The sequence below is a fragment of the Pinus tabuliformis genome, chromosome 6 (genome assembly GCF_031772625.1).
Source record: "Pinus tabuliformis cultivar Carrire ecotype Pingquan chromosome 6, CPIR1, whole genome shotgun sequence".
NCBI lineage: Eukaryota > Viridiplantae > Streptophyta > Pinopsida > Pinales > Pinaceae > Pinus > Pinus tabuliformis.
This window is the reverse complement of record NC_142292.1, coordinates 160,278,302-160,301,771: the sequence shown is the minus strand read 5'-3', so window position 1 is coordinate 160,301,771 and position 23,470 is coordinate 160,278,302.

Here is a 23,470-nt window from a genome sequence, read left to right as displayed (position 1 = left end):
ACTGACAGGAAGGCAGTGATAAATTACTGTGTAACACATGACCTAGCACAGTCCCTTCAGTCATCAAGAATTCACATTTTTCAGGACTAAGGGACAGGTTCATTTCAATACACTTGTCAAAAACTTTTCCCAGGTTAGACAGAGCTTCCTAGAAGTTAGAACCATAAGGGGTAAAGTCATCCATATAGATTTCCACTACATCATGAACCAGTTCAGCAAATATACTCAATACTGCTCTCTGGAAAGTGGCAGGAGCATTGCACAATCCAAAAGGAAGGACCCGGTATGCAAAGGTACCCCAAGGACAAGTGAAAGTGGTCTTATCTTGGTCTTTCGGGCTGATTTGGATCTGGTTGTACCCGCTAAACCCATCTAGGAAGGAGAAAAACTTCTTCCCTGCCAGGCCATCTAACACTTGATCTATGAAAGGAAAAGGAAAATGGTCCTTCTTGGTGGCCTTGTTTAGTTCCCAATAATCGACACAGATTCTCCACTTCCCATTTTTCTTTGGCACTAGCACCAAAGGAGAGACCCATTCGCTGTCAGAGATAGGATAGATGAATCCTGCATCCAATAACTTTTGCAGTTCTTCTTTGACAATGTCCTTAAGGGCTAGATTCATCCTCCTTTGAGGCTGCCTGACTGGTTTGCAATCTTCCTTAATGTAAATGTGATGAGTACAGACTGAAGGGTGCACTCCCTTCATCTCCTTATAGCTCCAAGCAAAAGCATCCAAGTGGTTTCTTAATAAGCTACACAGTTCTTTCTCCTAAGAGGTGGATAGGGATGAGTTGATTTTCAAGGTTCTTTCTGGGCCGAATTCCATATTCTTAACTCGGAGAGAGGTTGGGTTAGCCACACAGAGATCAACTAAAGGATTGGCTTGGGTTTCTTCCACCAGCTCTTCTAATGGAAACACACTGGGGGGTGGATTCTGGATCAAGTTTTCAATAAGATCATCCTCGGTTTGTGCCCCCCCCCCCCCATGGTAGCTTCCACTGCACACAGTGGTGTGGAATAGACTTCATCCTCATCTTCCTCCTCCAACTAGAGGGGTAGATCATGTTCCAACAAAGGTTGGGCAGGAGGATATAGGACTAGCTGCTTGGACATATGGCCATGCTTGATTGTGATGTTCCCAGCTCGACAACTGATGTAGGCATCTACAGTAGCCAACCAGGGTCTTCCCAGGATGATAGGATACCCAGTGAGCTTTGCCTTTGGCTGGAGAACCAGGAAATCAGCAGGGTACTCCCAAGAATTGATGGAGACCATTACATCTTCCACAATCCCTTCAGGGGTCACGGTGGAGCGGTCTGCTAACTGTAGTATTGTTGTGGTCTTTCTCAGGGAGCCCTAAAGGTTGAGCTTGAGCATAGTGTCCTTGGTCATCACATTAATGGCAGCCCCTAGATCAATCAGGGTATGGGGGATTATGGTGCCATTGATGTGGACATCGACTACAGGACTTCCAGGGTCTAGATATTTCGGACAGATTACCTGCCCCAACATCAGGTCAGACAGTTGTCCTATGACATTGATAGTTGGAGCATCTCTCCTGCGCCTGCCTGGGTGCTTGAAGCACTTCTCCTTGATCATCTTGTTGTATATAGGCACATCCTTTATGGCTTGGAGAAGTGGTATCTTTACACATAATTGTTTCAGTTCTCCCAGAAGTTCAGTTTCTTCTGGGGTAGGTTGTGTTGTTCCCAATAATCTCTCAGGAAAGGGTGGAGTGGCTTTTGGTTCACTTCCCTCTCTTTCTTCCTCATCCTCCTTAGGGGGAGGTTGGTTATCTAGGAGAACCTTCCTAGATCATAGGTTAACCTCCTGAATCTCCACAGCATAGGTCGGGCATGATTTTTCCCCACTATATACCTGTTGGGCCTATCTTTTATTCAGGGTTAGGTTCAATTGAGTAGGTATTTGGGGTTGCCTTGGTGGAGCAGGAGGTAATGATTGTTGTTGAGCAGGTGGTGGAGGGAAAAGAGTAGTAGGAGAGTTGTACTGGGGCCTCCACCCCTGATGAGGTGCATTCCACTAAGGCTGTGGCTGAGCATAAGAGTGAAATGAATGAGCAGATGGTTGAGCATGGTATTGAGATGGATATGACCAAGGAGGGGATGTGGACCAGGAAGGATGAGCGGGGGGGGCCCAAGAATGCATGGAAGTGGCTTGATTGGGGTTTCAATATGTCTAGGATGTCCCTTGCATTCCCTGCTAGTAAGGTCTAGGCCCATGTGGCCTCCTTTGGTTCATAAAATAGAGTGGTTCAGTGGCTCCTTCGGTCCCCTGGTATGCAGCTTTAAGTCCGGGCAAGGAAGGCCACTGATTCGTAGAATGGTCTTCTTCAAAGATTGAACACACTTCTATAGATTTCAATGGACATTCGTTCCTAGGATGCCTTCTGGTGCATCTAGGACAAAAAATGGCCAAAGCCCTCTTTGCTTCCTCTTGTTTTCTTTTGATATGCAGGGTATCCATTTGCATGGCAAGAGTTTGCCTCATCTCGCTCTTGAAATCTTCCAGCAGATTTTCAAATTCACCTCTACGGGATGAACTGGATGAGGATGTACTGGCTAAGGGTTGACTTCCTCTACCTCTCTTTCTGGCTGCCCTAGAATGATTTCTAAACACAGTCTTTATCTCTTCATAAGGTAGCTAGTAGATGTCCCCCCCAGCCAGCAAATGGAGGGTATCTAAAAGGTCTTCTGGGACTCCTCTGAACAGGACCAACTTCAGAGATTCGGGGTCAAGTGCGCACTTGGCCCTTTTATGATTGAGCTAAAACCTCTCTTCATAATCTTCCAAGGATTCATCGCTTCCCATGGTCATTCGAAATATTTTTTCCTTGGTATCCTTTGACCGACAATAGTCTCGGTATTTGTTATTAAAGGCTTGCTGCATCTAGGCCCAAGTTGTGATGCTGTTGCCAGGTAACCCCATGAACTAGCACAATGCTGCATCCTTGAGGGTAGAAGGAAACAGTTTCAACTTCTGCTCATGTTCTACATAGTCATAGGTTTGACAGATAACAACAAATTCAAACAAAAAGGTATTAGGATCTTCAGTAGTCAACCCATGGAAGTGAGGTAAGGCTAAAGGACTTATGTTCTTCATTTTAGTGTCCCCATTGGTCTCTCAGATGGGAAAGGTACCCTCTACTCTTTCCCCATTCCCTCTAACATTTTTGTTTTCAGCCATGGTCTCAGGAGGGATGGTTTCTTGCTCTTCTTCTGCTATAGGATCTTCGTATATCTCTGGTGGTTCACCTATAGGTTCTTCTGGATCACTGCCACCGAAGAAGAGAGAAGGGTGACTTTGTGATGTGGTGGGGGTGTTGGGTAAGAATTTTCCTGAATTATCTCTGTTTCTACGAGGCATGAAAGGAAATATCTTTTTGGGTGATTTTTGTTTTTTTTCTGCTTGCACCTGCAAAACTAAAATGGATTGAACAACAAATTGCAACTAGCTGAAATGAACTTGCTGAAATGAAATTGCAGAATTGAAATGAAAGCAAGGAAATGACTAATCTACTTTGCTGGAATGGAAATTGCAGAATTGAAATGAAAGCAGGAAATGACTAATCTATTTTTGCTGAAATGGAAATTGCAGAATTGAAATGAAAGCAGGAAATGACTAATCTATTTTTGCTGAAATGGAAATTGCAGAATTGAAATGAAAGCAGGAAATGACTAATCTATTTTTGCTGAAATGGAAATTGCAGAATTGAAATGAAACAACTACTCTACTTTTGCTGAAATAAACTACTTAGCAGAATGTTGCAGTAGAAAATAGAAGAAAGCAGTAATCACAAAATACTTTGACGCTTCCTCGGCAATGGCGCCAAAAAGTGGTGAGCACCAATATTGCAGCAATAATGCTGCAACTCCTGGGGCTTCCTACTTTACTTTTATCAACCCGGTAGTTTGTAACAAACTTGGAAGTGATGGTGCTATATGCACAAGTACTAGCTCTTACTGCAGGCTGTCACTTGGTTAGCTGGCGCAAGATCACTAGGAGCTTAAGCCAACTTCTATGAATTCTCAGAAGAAGCTTTTAACTGTGATGAAAGAAAGCTAACTCTATAGAGGCTATTCTATTTGCAGAAAGAGAAGGAAGACAGAAATGTAACACAAACCCTAGCAAACCCTAATTTATCCAACTAACCCTACTTTTACAGAAAAAGAGATGAAAACTGATAAAATGAGTGCCATTGACTACTGAAAAGGTAAATTGCATTTATTCAAGCTACTTCTTAAAAGAAATGGGAAGAAAACATCTTTTTGTGCTTTTAAGTGTTTTTATGTGAGATTATTATGCTTGTGATTTATTTTGTTGTGACTGTGCAGAGGTTTGGTGGTGAAGGAAGATGGAGTTGGCTTTTGCAGAGGTGGAGGAAGGTGTGGAGAGGTCCTAAGAAGCCCCTAGTACCCTTCTAAAGACTTCCATTGCAATCAGATTTCAAAAAACCACTTGCAGAGAGTTCTACATGAGGCTGCAGGGGATCTACAGGAGGATCTATAGGAGGAGGACGAGAGCTATTTTTGGAGTTTTGAAGGTGGAAAAATTATGGGGAAGAGTAACCGAAGGCTAGATGAAGGTGTTGAGGTGTCTGGAACTTGTCAAGGAAGATCAAGAAAGAACATGATGGTTGGATTTGTTCAAATGGCAAGAGGGCAGCTTAAGGAGAAAAATGCAGAAATTAGGGCAGATTGGCAAAATGTTGCAAATGACTTGGGAAATCTGTGAGAAGTGAGCTAGGGTGTCCTGCAAGAGATCTGCAGATCTAATTACAAAAACTGATCAAAGAAAGGACTGACTATACCATGAAAACAGAAATTTCTCTAGCTTGACCTAATTTCTAACATACAAACAGAAAATGTTGAACAGTAACCTTTGAAAAGAAAAGAATGTAGAGAGATATATGGTAAAAGAACAGGAAATGATCTAGGCAACTGAATCTGAATCAATATATCAATCTTTTTGAACTAAGTCATCACACAAGAAGTTGCATGGAAGAGCAAAACTGTGTTTTTGGTGGCAGCAGTAGTGCCTTGACCTCAGATCATAGTCCTAGAAAGGGAGAAAGGAGATCAGGGCTTATTGTTGGCCTTTTTGAATCTTATTCTATCACTGTAGTAACCTACTTGAGCAACTGAAACAAAAACAACTAAGCAAACTATCAAAAGCAACCTAATCTAACAAAGTAAAATGAATCTATGTAAAAAGAAATTTACTCATGAACTGAAGCAAAAACATATAAGTACAAATCAAGAGGTGCTGGGTAGCTCGAGTTGGGCCCTAACCCAAGAGCTTCAGCCCTCTGAAAGAGATTAGTGCTGGCTTAAAAACTGTTTCATCTTCATTATAAAAAATAGTAGTCACATTACATAAACTGTTCTCGAAAAGGAACTCGAAAATGAGCTGAACAAATGTTGCACAAAAGTGCGAAAATTCTACTAATGACTGGCTAACCTATTGAGGCTCTAAGCCCCCTTATTTATACAAATGGAGTCCTCCAAAATTCCTCCTAAAATCAAGGAACTCGGCTTCCCAAAACTGGAGATAAACAATAGTCCTTCTTTACTTGCTCGGCTATCCCTTGGATACATCAATGTGGACATTTGTGGTCCGAGTTACTGATGGAGGATTCGAGGAAAGGGGTCATAAATGAAGGAGACACCCCCTACAAATCCTCTTCCCTATTTTCCTCGAGTATTTGTTGCCTTTTGCTCATAAATCCCTTGACTTTTGTCCAAAATTGACCAAAAAATATGCATAAAGCACACATTAGACTACATGGAAAAATGACTAACCCAATTCACTCTATTAGCATAAATATATTCAAAAACATGCAATAAACTAATGATAATGGTGGATTAAGTCGAATTAAGAGGCAAAATGAGCCCATATAATTACTCATTTCTGGGGCTCATCACTCACATTCCCAAATGTACTCTCACATTTACTAGGGAGAAGACATGGTACTCTCCATTTAATTACATCTCACATTCCCAAATGTACTCTCACATTTACTTGGGAGAAGACATGGTCCTCTCCATTTAATTATCAATATATATATTCATCTCACATTCCCAAATGTACTCTCACATTTACTTGGGAGAAGACATGGTCCTCTCCCATTAATTTCCCAATTTTATATTCATATCCCATTTCCAAATGTACTCCCAAATTTACTTGGGAGAAGAGAATTCAATTGTAAGGATGAAGGAGAAATTAATAACATTAATGAGAGGTGGTTGAGACGGAGAAGAGAGGGAGGGTATAAAAGGGAAGGAGGAAGGGAGAAAAGGGAAGGGGGGGGGTCTTGCTTTGATTTTGGGGGTTGTTGTGATTTTGAGTTGGCTGTGATTTTAGGATTTCTATGATTTTGGAGACCTAAGGAACCTATGGAGGTTTCTTGGGTTTGTTGAGAGGAGGATATTGTTCATCTTGGTCTGGATTATTCATTTTGGACACACTACATCTGGTTGGGCTTGGGCTCGGAGGGCTAGGGAACCTGTGGAGGTTTCCTGGGCTAGTAATTATTTCCTAGTTGGCTGGGAGGTAAATCCAATTGGGTTAGTCAAGAGAAGCGTTTAGCAGGAGCAGCAGCTGAAAGGGATCTCCACCAGCCACCAGTACAGGTATTCTTCTATAGATTACTCATGTAAATTTATTGAAATGAAATGTTCACTATAAGTTATAGGGATTAGAATGTAAATGGTAAAATTTTCATTGTTTAAAAAGTCTTGTAAGAAAGTAAATCATTGCCTCTTATTGCATTTAAATTCTAGAGAAATAGATCTGTTAGAAGACCCTAGGATAGGGCCTTACACATGGTATCAGAGCTTTGGTTCAAAATCTGGACCCAAAGCCCACTAAACCCCAAATTCCGTTATAAAGAGCTTGTAAGGACTTATAATCCTAAAATATATTCATATAACAAATTGTTTTTAAATTGAAAAAAAAAAAGATACCCTCCTTATTGCCATGAAAAGCAATAGAAACTAGTTTTGTAGCTGCCCGGAGCCTGAGATTTCATTTGAATAGCAGCGGCCTTGAGACATCAATCCAGATCATCAGGTTCCTTATGATGTGTGTTGAGTCTATTCTGCCAAGTCTGTCTCCTTAAACCACTCGTACTCTGCCACCGATTTCATCTACAATACCACAGGATGGTTGTGTGTCAATCTTAAATATCAAAAATTCCAATGTTTTGATACTTGGCTATGCCCCTTCTTCATATTTGATAACGACACCACAAATCTTGGAATTTTAACCTCGAAATAGCCTGGAATGACAACCAAGTAAAGGTGGTGGTTTTGTGTAATAAACCTCCTTAATAATTAACCTCTACGGGGGCAATCTGTATGCGAATGATCGGGATAGGTATCTTGCTCCTCAGAGGGATTTCAGAAGCAGTATTTATAGTGCTGATGATGGCAGGTAGGATGGTTGTGGGGCATTTTTTTTTAGCCTCTACGATAGTAGATGGCTCTTCAATACAAATGGAAGTTGTTGTAGAGGGCAAGTAACGTGCTGGTTCAAGTTCAGCAAACGTGGTGTTGATGCAGAGGATGTAGGAATCTATGGCACCCAAAAACGAGAGGATTTCGATAGGGATGATGTTGAGTAGGATGGTTAGTTGGTTGCTATAGTAATATGATAATTATTATGTTCTCATAGCTATCATCTAAATTGAAATTTTTCATTGCTACCTGATAACTATATACCCATACGTATGATATGATAGTGAGAGGCGGCGTATGAGTAAATCAAGTAGGCTTTTGAATGAATCCTATCACATTTTGTGCTCGAAGTACCTTCAATACTCAGACCTGGTTCAAAACTTCTCAAGACATGATGCCACAGTAATGTGGTGGCCATTGGATTTAAATACCGCATCTGGGACTGGATGAATATCCAAATAGCCCAGCATAGTTATATCAGAATGTCTGATAGAGGGCAGAGTAAATCATTCATGTGTTCATTTATTCTGCTATCTGTTGATTTAACTACATGAATACTATCTAGCCCTCTATTATGAAGAAAGTGAATAACCTCTGAAATCGAGGGACCAATTGGTCTAAGGGTAGACTAAATAATTCGTGCATTCATTTATTCCACTAGTTGTTGTTTTGGCTGCTTGAACACTGACTGGACCTCAATTGAAAAGAAAGGAAATGCCTTCTGAAAGTTGATCCTCTGTTGAGAGGAAAGTGAATAAAATCTGATAGTGTATTTCGTTTCTTCATTTGAGTTCACATTTTTTTTTATGTAATATTGAGATTCTGGAGCTTAGGTCGTTTCATATACAGTGCAAGTTCAATATCTAGAAAAATAGTGTTAGACTCATTGAGATTCTATTCATAAAAATATAATTCGTATGAGTAGAAATCTTGGAGAAAAATGACAAATCTCAGTGACCTTGATAGCCCATTAATGCGACATATCTTAATGGACGAGCCCAGGTGTAAGTCCTGGGTGAATTCCGTGGCATATCTTAATGGGCTAGCCCAGGCCAGGTGTAAGGTCTGGGTGAATTTGGTGGATTATTTACCATAGAGGCCACCTTTATAACAACTTAGCCTCAAATATTAACTGGATTAATTTAATGGAGAGGACCTAGATATGCCGTTTTGTGAGCCCTCTGCAAATTTTTATCAGCGTCTTCATACGCTTGACCAAGATCATCCTCACCATCAGCATGGGATTCAATACGCAACATCAAACATTGTCCTTTAGATGCCCCAGTTGCATCACCTAAACCCATTACTCTGTGTGCATCTTTCCCAGCCAAGTCTTCCAGATAAGTATCCTCCACTACAGGTGCAGTATCTTCCTCCATTAGTTCAATCCCTTTTGATCCAATTTTAGAAGGTGAATGGTAATTCTTCTTAGTATCTGCTGAGGTAACAGTATCACCCATTTCATTCTCACCTTTTATTTGAGATGGGGTAGATTGACTTCCTTCATCCTCGGATAAGGTTCTAGAGTTCACTGAACCAAACCCACTGTGGTGATTAACCTTAGAGAGTGAACTAAGAGCATCTGCCATGTAAGCATTTGTTTTATTGCAGGTATTCCATGTTTCTTGCACAGGTTCTGAAGCTCTCTCCTGGAGATACTATGATAATCTACAACTTCTATTTGTGCTGCCATTCTTCTTAGTCTTACACCATAAGAAACTTACAGGTTTCTTGTTTTTTGATTTCCCTCGTTTTCTCTTGGGCACAACAGATAACAAACATATCCTTAACATCTCCGAGAAACTATTTCCAGCCTATTTTGGAGGATATTGTGCAACTATATCAGATTGTCCCTCCTCTTTCAAAGGCTTCAGGATATGCCTCTTATCTTCTTGATGCACTTATAAGTGTTTTCTTTTCCGTCACAGATGATATTTCTATCTTATTGCATACCGAATAACAAATGATAGCATTCTTAGGCACTGAATAAGACACTTCAAATTCAGCTTATCTTAATATGGCCCAATATTAAATGAAACAAGACATGATTTACCTACCATAGCTCTGTGGTCTTTTTATTTTTAACCATTGTTAAGGGATAAACTCCCCTAGGGTCTTGGGTTGATACCCTAGCAGATCGGAGGTTATCTACATAGAGAAACACACATTCCACACAGCCATGATGCTAATATAAACAAACTAAATGAAGAGAGGTGCACCTGGGGGTCCTTCGTTTGGGAAGATACAGCTAGGGTCCAAACCCTCTTAGAGTTCCTTTTGCTCCTTCAACCTGCAAAACAATCAATTCAAGAAAGCACAATAGTATATGGAACAAGCATCATAAAGAAATCATCTTCATGACATATTGAAAGGTAGTTAGTTATACAATTAAAACAACCATTCATATGTGAATCATAACATTGATATCATAAACATGAAGAAGATTTATATCAAGAACAAGACAAGTGTTTCTTTTATTATAGATAACTAAAGTACAGAAAGGAATGATTTCACCTGAGTCGTCCTTTCGCAGGCTCCAAGCGGAACCATCCTCCGGATTCGTCCAGTCTCAAGCCTTCAACAAACTCCTTCCATGACTTACTCCATGATATCTCAAGTAGTAGAAAGACATCATAACACAAGGAAACAAGGGTTTCCTGTAAATGGGGGAAGTGCTAGAAGCACAAGGATCTTCAGACTTGGTCAGGGATAATCTCAGTAGAGTGATCTTTCTCTCTCTTCTCTCCTCCTTTAGGCCTTCCCATTGAAGCCTTTTTATACTTCTCCCAAAGTAGTTTTTTAGTTGGGAATTCGTTGGGAACAGTTGGGCCACAGGCACTAATAGGTAATCAACAGGTAAAACCCGTGATCTCTGCTCGAAATTAAGGAGATTTAATTTTTTTAAGTGTTTTAAGACATATACGCGGGTTGGGTATACACAGACCCACGTACACACGCATTTAGCTTAGGGAAATGTCGCGTATAGGGAGTAAAACACTGTTTTTAAGTATTTGGACCAGGTCTGGAAGGAGGGGTTTCCCTAGGCCATGAGTGCAGCATCACAAACATCAAGAGTGAGATTTGGAGCTATAACAACCATGAAATATTACAAGGCTGTTTGGGAGTTTAAGCTAGCTATAATTTATTAACAGTTACTAAGATTACAAACAATATTCCTTAGCATTGAACGTTCAGCTTCAAAACTTGAATTTGCCTTTTTCGCTACACAAGGGTGTCCATAATCACTATATTTTGAAAAAAACCTTGGTGCTCATTTTCAGGAACCTTTGTTGTTACTGAGAATATGGATGTCCTGTTGCTATTAGTGAAGTCTTCAACCTTGTGCAAAACTCTACATTTTTCTAAGTTTCCATGTAATCCATTTTCCTAATCTCCCACAAGTGTTTGAACTGAGTATACATAACAAATACCCAAGAGGAACTCTAGGATCAAAGAAATATAAAAGGATAAACCAGACCTTTCCAGACACAAGTAAAAAAAAAAAAAAAAAAACAAGCTTAGAGTAGTATCTCGCTGCCAACCTGAGGACCCCTTCATGGAAAGCCAGAGTTACCCCAAAGGCTCATTCACCACCCAAAATAGAGAATTCATAGCATCTCCCATCAATATTCTAACCAAAAATTGTAAGGATGAGAAACCCAAACGCATAGCTACAAACGTTGTGAGCCAGAAGCAATAACATGGAGTTATCAGACACAGAGCTCCTACCTAGACTAATGCAAAGTGTCGAATCAGGATTGGAACGACAAGAAACTGCTTCAAAACAACTTGAACAATTGCAGAGAACACCAATAGAGATCTAATGAGAAGGCTTACATGAATATCCAGTAGAACCAGAGACGACAACGTCCAATATGCTTCATTAGGCACCACTTCAACACCTGGCCCCTAAGCCATACTACCACCTTTCTCTTGTATAAAGACTCTTAAAGCTTCAAATTGCCAGTATTGTCTAAAGGATGGCATGTGTGGGGATGCCATAAGGGTGAAGCATATTGCATCCCATCATCATCTAAATAACACAGTTGCTTTGTTGAGTTGACATATGTGAATCGAAAGGCTTGTAACATGGAAACATGCATATATCAGTATTAATCATGTATCTACAAGATGGCTTGGAATTAAATTTCTCTTTTTCCCTTAAGGTTCTTTCAGTCAATCTAGAGGCCCTGTTGGTGAGGTGTTCGTTTACCAATTTAGGGCCATTAGGACATGGAAAAGCTTGACATCCTTGAACCGAAGAGCCTCGTTTATTCCAGCTATGAGGTTAACCAACTTAGTGTCAAACAAGGTATTCTTATTGTTCATAAGATTGACGATCATGGATGAATCTCTAATAACTATCGAAGTCTTCAAGCTGGCTGCACTTATAGATGAAAGTTCTTGAAGAAGAGCTTATGTCACTGCTTGGTTGTTTGTGGCTGCCTCTAGGTCCCATTCATAATTAAGTTGCCACCCTTGACAAGAGGACTATTATTAAAAATGATTTCAGTTCTTTTTTTTCCAGATAGGAAATTGTGATTTAACCTCAGTGCGATACAACCTCAGCATTTTTTTTTCTCAACTAAATTAGAAGACTTATAATCCAGTCACGTTGAAATGGCATGGTCCAGACTCATATTTATACAAGTCCAGGCATCTATAATTTTTAAGAGCTGACCTGTAATTTGATTTGAGTGGACTTGTATTACTTTTATATTTTATGTAGGAGCCGATCTGAATCTAGGCAATTTTGGTGGTGTTTTTACTGTTTGGATGGTCGTCTTTCAACTTCCCACTATTGCTAAAAATAAATAACAAGCACACAGGTAGATGACATGAATTCTAGTACAGGATTCTAACACCATTAACAACGTTATTCCAGTGTGAGATACATACTTTTTAAGCGGTTGCTGGTGATGGTTGTAAGGTGTGTTATGCAGAAGACTTGAAGAGCACCCAAACCAAACGTCTCACTTTTTTCTTTGGTTGTTCCCTATTCCACTCATTCACATTGAAAAACAGAAAATTGGAAGCAAGCAGAGATCTAAATTCCTACATTTAATGTCAGCTTCTGATCCCATTCATTAATCTCTACATATAGAACATCTGTGGAAAGAGTTCTCTCGTGGGCCTCTCCACTGTCTGACTTTGACCATGGTTGTCTCTGGCCCTCTCTTCTACATCAATGACAACATCTCAACATTGTTCTGATTATGTATGTGCAAACCTTACTAACATGATAAAGTCTTGTCTAAGTTCCAAGACTGGGTTCTGCTTGAAAACCCTTTTGTTCTTATTCCTCTTGTATTAGTTGAAACTTGAAGGGTGATTGTTTTGTGTGCCTTACATGTGTTTTGAATTTTTGTAGATTTAAGCATGTTATTTTAAGCTTGCAATTGATAAGAAAAAAAAATGTTAATGTGCCTTTGTCTGTATCTCATCTCTTTTCTATGTAGATAGTTGGTTGATTACTTCTGCAAGTAGTAATGAACTTAGAAAACCAAGTGAATGTTGGGGAGGTCCCCTATCATTGTCTAGATTTAGAATGCCGTGGTGCTCTTGAGGATTTATTTGAAATTTGTACCATTGGTATTTTGTTACCATTTGTTGCACAGGGTCATGATTTGGATCAAAACTGGATCCTTTTCTCTATGGTTGTCTTGCAAATGAAAGGTTGATGGATATTAATGAATCAATGAAGCTTTTAAGAACTACTTAGGGTTTGAGATGTGATCAGTTGAAAATGTTGGAGAAATTTAGATGAGATATAATCAGCAAAGGGTGATAAATCTCTATGTTGTTTTGAGGATTAAGTTCAGAATTAAGCTATGATGGCTAAATAGTTAAATCTGTCATATCTTGAATTTCCAAAGACAATGTCACACAATTGATGAATTGCAAATTCAAGTGTGGAATGACACTCTGAATAATGGGTGCATGTGGAGGCCATCAACTTAACTGACAATGCCAGCCTAGGTATTACACTCCTTGGAGCACTGGGAATTTGATAATTTTACAAATTTGGCATCAATATTGAGGAGATGATACCTTTATTGTGGACCAAAGGTAGAGCAAGATGAGAAAAGCTGAATAGATTTTCTAGCTGAGCTAAAGAAACCCAAAACTTGATCTTGGAACATGAAGATTATTAACTTCTCAATCAATTTTAGTTAATTGTGCAATGGAAGAAAAGTTACCTTGAGTAGAAAAGGTAGCTTTTGAATTCAACTGCATCTTAGAAATTTAAATGAATATAGCTTCTCCTTGTATAGAATAATAATTTTACACACTCAGTTACACATTATAATTCACCATCGACTCTATTCATTCCCTAATTATAGGCATGATGCGTATATGCATATGCATTTTACATGATACAACACATATAAAGAAGATGTAAATTTTTATAGTTAATTGTATTTAGTAATATGTATTACCTACTCATCATAAGGTCCAGTTTTAGCCATTGTTTCCGTTCTTGCATAGTAAAGGCATTTCCCTTGAACCATGGATCATTTGGAATAACCTACCTATTTTGTTTAATGACCTTCATTGTCTTGACTGAAGCCAATTGAAGACCCCGTTAACATTTTTAGGCTTTTGGGATGATTCTTAAAAGCTTACGTTGTCAGTTGGAGAACATGCATTTTCTTCTTTCCGAACTTTGTTTAGGTCTATGGCAATGCCATGCAATGATTTTAACTAGCCTATATGGAAAGCTTCGCCTTTTATCGTGGTTGGCAACAAAATGTGAAGTCAGGTAAGAGTTCCATTAGGAAATCTCAAGCCTTATCCAGAGGATACAACATGATGAAAATACAATGAAGAACATACTTGTTTGCAAGAGAGAGTCTTTGTGTAGGTTTCATACCTACCCTAGTGGTGTGATTCCTATATGATGGATTGTACAATCCTGCCTTACGTTCCACATGTCAAGTGCAAGATGTGACCACATTCTTCATAGGATTGTTTTTTGAAATTGTTTCGAGAAGCATGCCCCAAGGTCAGTGTTGCAATGCATAACATGGACTTCCTTTAGCTTAGGTGATAGGTTGCTGAGATATCTATCAAAATTTTCCCAAACTTTCACCTGATCTGACCCCTTTTTCCTCAACATGCACAACAAGAACCATTAGCATCCATATATAGCTTTACAATGGAGCCAGTAATTTATACCCAAAATGTGTCCCAATCTAAAGAATGTAGTCAGTTCTATTTTACATACGAGGGTGGCTTTTAATTCTGTTGATAGTAGATTATCATTATTCTTCTTTAAGATATAGTAGATTTTCCATTTCGGATAGTAGGATTATCTTTCGGATAGTATATTGTCATTCTTCATGGAGGAAGTCATAATAACAAATCTTGAGTTTGAGAAGTAAACAACTATGAAGCATGGGAATTCAGATTAGGATGTGTTGAAATATCCTATATGTCACGTCAATGATTATTCTATGGGTGGTGGAATTTTCTAGTGACAACATAGATTGAATACCATGGACTTGTGTAAGGCTACTATGATAGTTGTTTTAATGATCTTAAATTAAATGAGAAGATGAAATCGTAGAGAATTTGGGATTTTAGAATGGAAGCTTATTTAGTCAATAAAAGACTAGTGAAAATATTAGAATACACTCTTACCCTCATTCTAGTGTTGAATAAAAATGTCGTGAAAAATAATGTGTCTCTAGTTTTGGATAAAAGGACCCTCAACTTTCTTCCCAACTTATGCGGTCACTAGCCACTTGTGAAAGGAGTAGGCATCCTTAGAAATGCGGTGCCATTTAGAAGGGAAATACTAATAGTAACATGGCAAAGGCAATTATTCCATTTGTTTAATTATTTCTCATTTGTCTGGTCATATTGTGAGCTACAATATATATCATGAAATTGTTTTAGTACTAGTAAACAATGATTAAAAATATAATAAATTTTAACCTTTGACATTTAGAGGACATTTCTCTCAATTTACAAAAAAGTAAAGTATGAAAATCATGCTGGAAACAGTTTCTGAAGTTTTGAGTCTTTTATTTGTAAGATTAACTAATTGGTTTGGAAGATGAAAAACTAACAAATTGAAAGAGTGGGACTTTTATATTCACTAAGGTATTAAAGAAATTATATGCATGAAACTTATACTAGCTCCTTCTAGTAGAATTGATAGTGCACTAATTCGTTGCTTACAACCTTATAGCATATCCGGGTTCAAATGCTATTTTCCATGATGGACAGTTGAATCTGTTTCAACTCTAATTGTTATCAAGGGGTTCCACAAGGATGTCACATGAGTGTTTATGATGCCCATTTTGACGTAGATAGCTACCTATGTTAAGGTTCTATTTTGTAGTTCCATGTTGTTATTTATGAACATTATATACATTTGGTTGGACACGTGAAAATCAATTGATGGATTTGGTATTGATGATGGAAATGTTGGATGTATGACCAAATTTATGACTTACTTGGTTACAATTTATCTAGTGCATGACTTGTCAGAGTTATTGTTGCATCGTATAGCGCTTAAGTAGATATGATTTATCTAATCAATGACTTAGTGAAATTATGATTTTTCTAATGTAAGATTTAATTCCAGTATGAACAGCAAAAAAAGTGACATGTGGATACTGGACTTAATAAACATGATGTTTAAGATCATGTATCTATACATATTTTGTGGTTATATATATGCATGGATGAGAACTAAACTACAGATTGGAAAGAACCGTATGATAACCAAGATCTACTATTCCAATGGGGAAGGTCAAGACAACCAATGAGGAAAGGTACGATGTACATTGTTCTATTACATTTGGTATCTACTTGATATGCACTCTTATGACATGAGTAAAATGAAAATGACAGGTGGCAAGACTACCTGACTGGATTATTCGATGACAAGTCCAACCAGCTCTGTAGTGTGGTCTATGTTAGGGTGTTGACCCTAGTTATGAAGGAGGGGTGGAGGCATTTCCAACTGTGTATCCTCCGAAACCTACAATCGTGGGAGGGAAATGGTGGACACGCTCCCCTAGATGTGTGATGACGATTGCCAGTTGCCTGCTAGGGAAGTTAGGTCGATGTAGTTGACGATTCCACCATGTCGGTTTTATTAGTGGTTGGTATGGTCATTGCCACTGATAAAGCAATAGAGGATGTATAGGGTGGGAATGGAAGTAGGTGAGGATGGATAGGAGGATATAGATCAGTTGGAGACTCTTGATGGGAAGTAATGTCATTGTCTGACTTATCAAATTTTACTGCTATAACTCTCTGGTTTGCTATGCTTTCGAACTCCTTGTATCTTTTCATTCTAACTTCGGGACGAAGTTTTCTAAAGCAGGGGTGTATGTAATGACCCACTTAAATCTTATCATGAAAATTTTATTAATGTTTACATCACCTGAAAATATTGAGAAATATTGGTGAATACCTTCATTTTGGAAACTATAAATTTATTTACTAATATACAATTCATTATTTCTATTTTATTCAAATTCCCAACTTGCCTTCTAAAATTGAATCTTAGGTAGGATATGGTCTCCTTCCATTATATCAAATTATATATATTCATCTCACATTCCCAAATGTACTCTCACATTTACTTAGGAGAAGACATGGTCCTCTCCATTTAATTACATCTCACATTCCCAAATGTACTCTCACATTTACTAGGGAGAAGACATGATCCTCTCTATTTAATTACATCTCACATTCCCAAATGTACTCTCACATTTACTTGGGAGAAGACATGGTCCTCACCATTTAATTATCAATATATATATTCATCTCACATTCCCAAATGTACTCTCAAATTTACTTGGGAGAAGACATGGTCCTCTCCCACTAATTTCCCAATTTTATATTCATATCATATTTCCAAATGTACTCCCAGATTTACTTGGGAGAAGAGAAGTCAACTGTAAGGATGGAGGAGAAGTTAATGACATTAATGAGAGGTGGTTGAGATGGAGAAGAGAGGGAGGGTATAAAAGGGAAGGATGAAGGAAGAAAAGGGAGGTGGGGGCTCTTGCTTTGATTTTGGGGGTTGCTCTGATTTTGGAGACCTTAGGAACCTGTGGAGGTTTTTTGGGTTTGTTGAGAGGAGGATATTGTTCATCTCGGTCTGGATTATTCATTTTGGACACACTACATCTGGTTGGGCTTGGGCTCGGAGGGCTAGGGAACCTGTGGAGGTTTCCTGGGCTAGGAGTTATTTCCTAGTTGGCTGGGAGGTAAATCCAGTTGGGTTAGTTAAGAGGAGCATTCAGCAGGAGCAGCAGCTCAAAGGCATCTCCACCAGCCACCAGTACAGGTATTCCTCTATAGATTACTCATGTAAATTTATTGAAATGAAATTTTCACTATAAGTTATAGGTATTAGAATGTAAATGGTAAAATTTTCATTGTTTAAAAAGTCTTGTAAGAAAGTAAATCATTGCCTCTTATTGCATTTAAATTCCAGAGAAATAGATCTATTAGAAGACCCTAGGATAGGGCCTTACACCACCAAAACATGAGGCTCAATACATTAGAAGTCACAACAAACATCGGCTCTGTCTTATATTAAACTTAACATAACAGATTACATGATGAGTCAGCATTTGCCATAAGCATTACATAAAATACCTGGCTCAGTTGCTCAGGTTCAGATCAGTTTCGCACCCAAGTCCCTCGGATCCCAACACTCTCTCATTCGATCTCTGCAACTTTGTATCTCTTTTGTAGCCGACTCCTTCTTCCACTAGCGGGTTCAACAACAACCCTTTTCCTCTCTAGCCTTCCCCTTTTATGTCCTTTTCTGCTGCCCGGACTACTAGTTCTCACTCGGTTGTTTTCTCCCTTGGCTGCTTCTACGCCTTCCTGCCTCCTCGGTTGCCTTTGCCTTCCGCTGCCACCTTTCCACCACTCCTCCGCAATTGTTCGTTCCACCACCCAACCGTTGCTGCCATCTGTCTCTTTCCCGCCCTTCAGTCAATCAAAACTGGTCAAAATCGTTCAAAATTAAACGAAGGCCCCAACAGGCCCCGACCACAATTTCTTGACTCGTCCCGAGTCAAGTCATTTCGACCTCTGGTGGTCCTGCTGTTACTTCCATGTGCTCTACAGGTGGTGGTTGCGTTACTACTGGTGCTGTCTCTGTTGTCTGTTGTGTCGGCACTTCTGCTGCTTCGATCCTTGCTTGCGGAGTGGGTGCCTCTTTTGTCTTGATCCTAGCTTGTGGCATGGCATTTGTTCCTGCGGCCCTTTCTTGCCCTTGTGGCTCCTCCATTCCAAATGAAGGCTCCAACTCTGGGACTGAGGTTGTTGTTTGCTACCTAAACTCAATGTATCTTTGAATGGCTAGGTCCCAGTTGGCGAGGATTGCATCAGCGCCTTGAGTGAATGCCTCGGCCGATTGCGATGTTAGGTTTGTTGGTCGCTGTCTCTGTAGGTCGTCCCATTGCTGGCCACTGGAGTCGCATGCCTCCTTCAAGAGTAGAACTTGCATATGAATTGGGGGCCGCAGGTCTTTGATTATCTGTTTTGTCCTTGCTGACTCCTCCTCAATGCTGTCAACCTGGGCCTAGAGGATGTCGATTTGCTCATTGATCTGCTGCAGCTGATTATGGTCTGTACAATCCCTTATGCTGGAAAATAGTGACTAAATTTGCTCTCTTAGCGGGTAAACCTGGTGGTTCTTTAGTGCTAAACTGCCTGACCAGTTGTGGACCTTGCCCATTAGGGCGTATCCATTGGTGAGGGCTTCGGCCAAGGCTTTCTTCTTCACTTCCAGTTCCTTGACCTTTCCCTCAACTGTCCGCACATAGATTTCCACGGGATCTAGTAGTGCGGACCTTACCATCTCTAGCTTCCGCCTCATCTCAGCATTGGTGGCTTCCAGTCTCGTGCATGCTATCTGTATGTGATCACAGTAGTCGACCAACGTGCAGGCAGTTATGTCCGCCGGTGCTTTAGTGTTGGCCTCGGTGACAATTGTCCATATTGATCTAAACCATTGTGTAATCTGATCCATTTAGGTTTGCAATTTTGTGTTTGCTTCTCGTAGGTGATCTCACTGCTCTGTCACCATGTGCAGCTACTTCCTCTGTTGTTCATATTCTTTAGCCAGGTCTTCATGGAGGCTCTTGGCCTTGTGTGCTGCTTACTGAATAAAGGAAAATAATTAGGCCAATGACCAGTGATGGAGTGTATCAGCCTGCATTGTGCTTGGTTCTTGGAATTGTTGTAATAGGGGTAGGCCACTGGAAATGGATTTATCTGAATGGGAGGCGGGTGAGTGTTCTTGTTGTGATGGTGGAGTGAACTGCGGTGTGGCTAGAGTAATGCTAGGGCTTGGCAGGACTGCGAGCTTTATAAGGAGAGTGGGAAAGTATGGTTCAGTCCTTTCCCCCTGCCAAATGGTATCTAGGTGTCTCCCTGCTGGTGGGTCCAACCCAAGCATTGGTGATGTAATCTCTGTTGGTGGTGTTCCCATGGTCAAGGTGGTGCCCTCTGTCCCACCGGCCAACTAGACTTCTACTTCTGCAATAGTACTTTGGTGGATGAACGAGAGGATCTTGGACAGGGTCGCGGAAGTGGAAGCAGTTTACGGGGATGACTCCCGCGATGGTTGTAATGCGGTGGATGTAGTGGCAAGGATCTCCTCGACTATGGTGGTTGCGGGAATTGGCTACTCAACCTGAACAGTGAGGTCGACGACTAGAGGTGGCGAGTTAACTTTCAGCTTTTTAGTAGCCGTATTTTTGACCTGTGGGGTTCGAATGACTCTCTTTTTTTGCATTTTGGGGACCGTTATCTGGGAGGGAGCCTGAGCTGCTCCCGAGGGAAGTGTCATTGCGAGTGGTGGTGTTATAATGGGGGAAAGCACGGTGGAACATTGAAATTGCTTTGGATAGTTTCTCTCACCTGGCTTGAAGCTAGCGACTGTCCTCCTCAGTTCGAACATTTTTTCTTCCATTTGGAGTAGCATCAGCTGGAGTACTTCATCAGCTGCCCACTTTTGACTGCTTTTTTCCCCATCTCCCTCTCGGTCTTATGGCATCAGGGCTCCGAAAAGGTACTTGGGTTTCCCTTCTCTTACCTCGCAGGCCACTCCCGGCCAGGACTCCACTTCTCTACGCAATGCTTCCTCCGTCAGGCTAAACCTCTGCGGCCTCAATTTGAATGTGCTCGGGTTGACACACCACAGTCTTAGGTAAGTGTGCGCATGGGAGGTGCCAAACCAGAGCTCGCCTGAGAATTCATCCAAGAGAGCCTTGGGTATCCTCTCAGTGGACTGAATGGTGTCCAACATCTGCTCATACCAGCTCTTGAAAGCTCTCTCATTGATTTCCTTTGTGTTGGGATCCCCCGATGCCTTCCACGGTTTGTACCTGAGCACAATTGGCTGGTCCTCGGTAATGGTTGCCATTTTCCTTTCTGGTGGTGGTCTCCATTTCCACATTTCTAGTGCCATTACCAAGTACCCAAACACAAAGCCAGTGCTCCTCCTATAGACATCTTCACAAGCCTCGAATAGTTCATTGAGCACGAAGGCTGACCAGTTGAGTACTTCTCCTTGGCAGCAGTGTTCCATAATTGAAACGGTGTCCAAGGTGCACTCATTCCTCATGAAATGCCTCATTGTTTTGCCTGCGATAAGATAGCAAGCAAACCTGATATTATCCTTGTTAATTTTGTCCAACTTTGCACCCCTCCCACCTCGCTCTATCTCGTATTTGGCGTAGATGTTGTCCTTCATCTGCTTCTTTCCCCACTTGACCCTAGCTTGGAATGTTGTGCTGACTGCATTCCCAACTTCTGCCAGCCCAGTGAGTCGATTGATATCCTCGACATGAATGGGGTATTCCTTGTCCAACCATAGCAACCCACCATGCATCCTACTTGCCAGCAATTTTGTGCACTGCATGGCGGAAAATTGGGTGCCGAATATAGAAAAACTTCGTAAGTGGAATAGCATGGACCTCTGTATCCCCCTAAACGCATCTCTGGTTCTAGAGGCCCCGGTGCCCTCCCCCCTTTGAAATTCTTCCACATACACCTCCCTCTTCATGGCCGAAAACTGGAATCCATCTATGAAGTCATTATCGATCAGATTTGACTTGTCATACTTCCCATATAGAACATCCTCGTGCATCAAGAGTGCTTTGTGGGACAGATATTACTCCTTTCGCCATTGATTCTCTTCTACGGTAAACTATCTGCACTGGAGGTTCCTTGCTTCTCTTCCTCTGCCCTTGTTCTTCCGAGGGATCCTAGAACTCGTTTGTGATTTGAAATTATAGAATCCCCTGCATCCTCCTGCGATTTATGTAGCCAACTCTGACATGACGTCCCTTGACTGACGAGGCTTTAATCAACTAATTACTCTAGTGACCTTTCCATGTATTCTAGCTATATCTTGCCGTCGTTAGCCGACTTGTACGTGACAACTATGACGTGGTCTGGAAAGTACAGAGTGGGCTGCATGGCATCTTTATTTTTCCATGATGGGTTTATTTATTAACTAATTATATGCTTAACAGGAAATATTTTGCGACCCTATCTTGACAGTTGCCTTATTAATTACTTAATCGGGAAATAACTACTGGTACGGTGGATGGGATGGGTACTTGTGCGGCCATCAATTCTGGAAAAGGTTCAGACCTACGTGTATTCTGCTGATGAGGATGACATGTGTGGCTACTATCTCTGCTGACTAGGCCTACCAATGTGACCACTGACACTACCCCCCCCCCCCTCAACCACAAATGGGTTGCGGTATCCCAAGCTTGGCCGCAACCTTATTATTCGAACCAATGATTTTTTATTTTTATTTTTTCTAATTATAGAAGAGTTTCACTTGTGTGCCATTCACCCATCCTTGTAGTAGGAGTCCATCTAGTTGCGCGAGTCTTACCATGCCTGATTCTTTTATTTCTGCGATTATGAATGGGCCTAACCAATGCATCTATAGTTTTCCTGGGAACTTCAAGAACTTGCTGTCATAAAGGAGCACCTGGTCTCCGACTTCAAACGACTTCTTCTTGATGTGCCTATCGTGCCAAGCCTTTTGTCTTTGTTACTCGAATGATTGATGGAACTCTGCTAGGAACCGGGTTTCATCGAGTTCCAGCAACTGGCTCAACCTTTCCCTCAAGGCACTGCTATCTATTATTCCTATAGCTTATGAGATGAGCATGCTGGGCAGTATAAATTCTGCTGGTACCACCACCTCTATGCCATACACGAGCTGAAATGGAGTTTGCTTGTGGATTCTTTTAACTGTTGTCCTATATACCCATAGGGTCACTGGAATTCGTTCATCCCAGTCGTCCCGGTTGGCAAATACGACTTTTGTTAGCCCTTTCTCTAGTATTTTGTTGAATGCTTCTACTGCACTGTTTGCTTGTGGATGATAAGGACTACTCTTATTATGATGAACCATAAAATTTGTTAGCAGAGCTTCAGTGGTTTCATTCAGAAAGTGGGTGCCCTGGTCACTTGTGAGGCTCCTTGGGCATCCGAACCTTGAAATAATATTTTTAAAAATGAATCTTTCTGTTTTTTTTGTTGTGTAGTCTTTCACTGGCGCGGCCTATGCCCATCTTGTGAGGTATTCCGTCACTGTAAGCATGTATCGGGCCCATGAGTGTCTTGCTGGTGGAGAAATTGGCCTAATGAAGTCTACTTCCCACTTATCAAAAGTCTGCATCGAATGGACTGGGTGTAGTGGTAGTTCATCACGTCGGGAAGGCTTACTAACCCTTTGACAAACATCACATTCCTTTGCAAATGCTTTAGAATCCTTATGGATAGTGGGCCACCATAATCCTGCATGTAGTATCTTTCTTGTGGTGGCCTTGCCTCCTACATGGCCTCCTGCGACTCCTACGTGGCACTCCCATAGGATGTCCTTTCTTTCGTGCAGTAGGACACAACGTCTAAGTATTCGATCCAAGCCCACTTTGTAGAGGTGTCCCGCGATGAGTTGGTAATCTGTTGCCCGACCA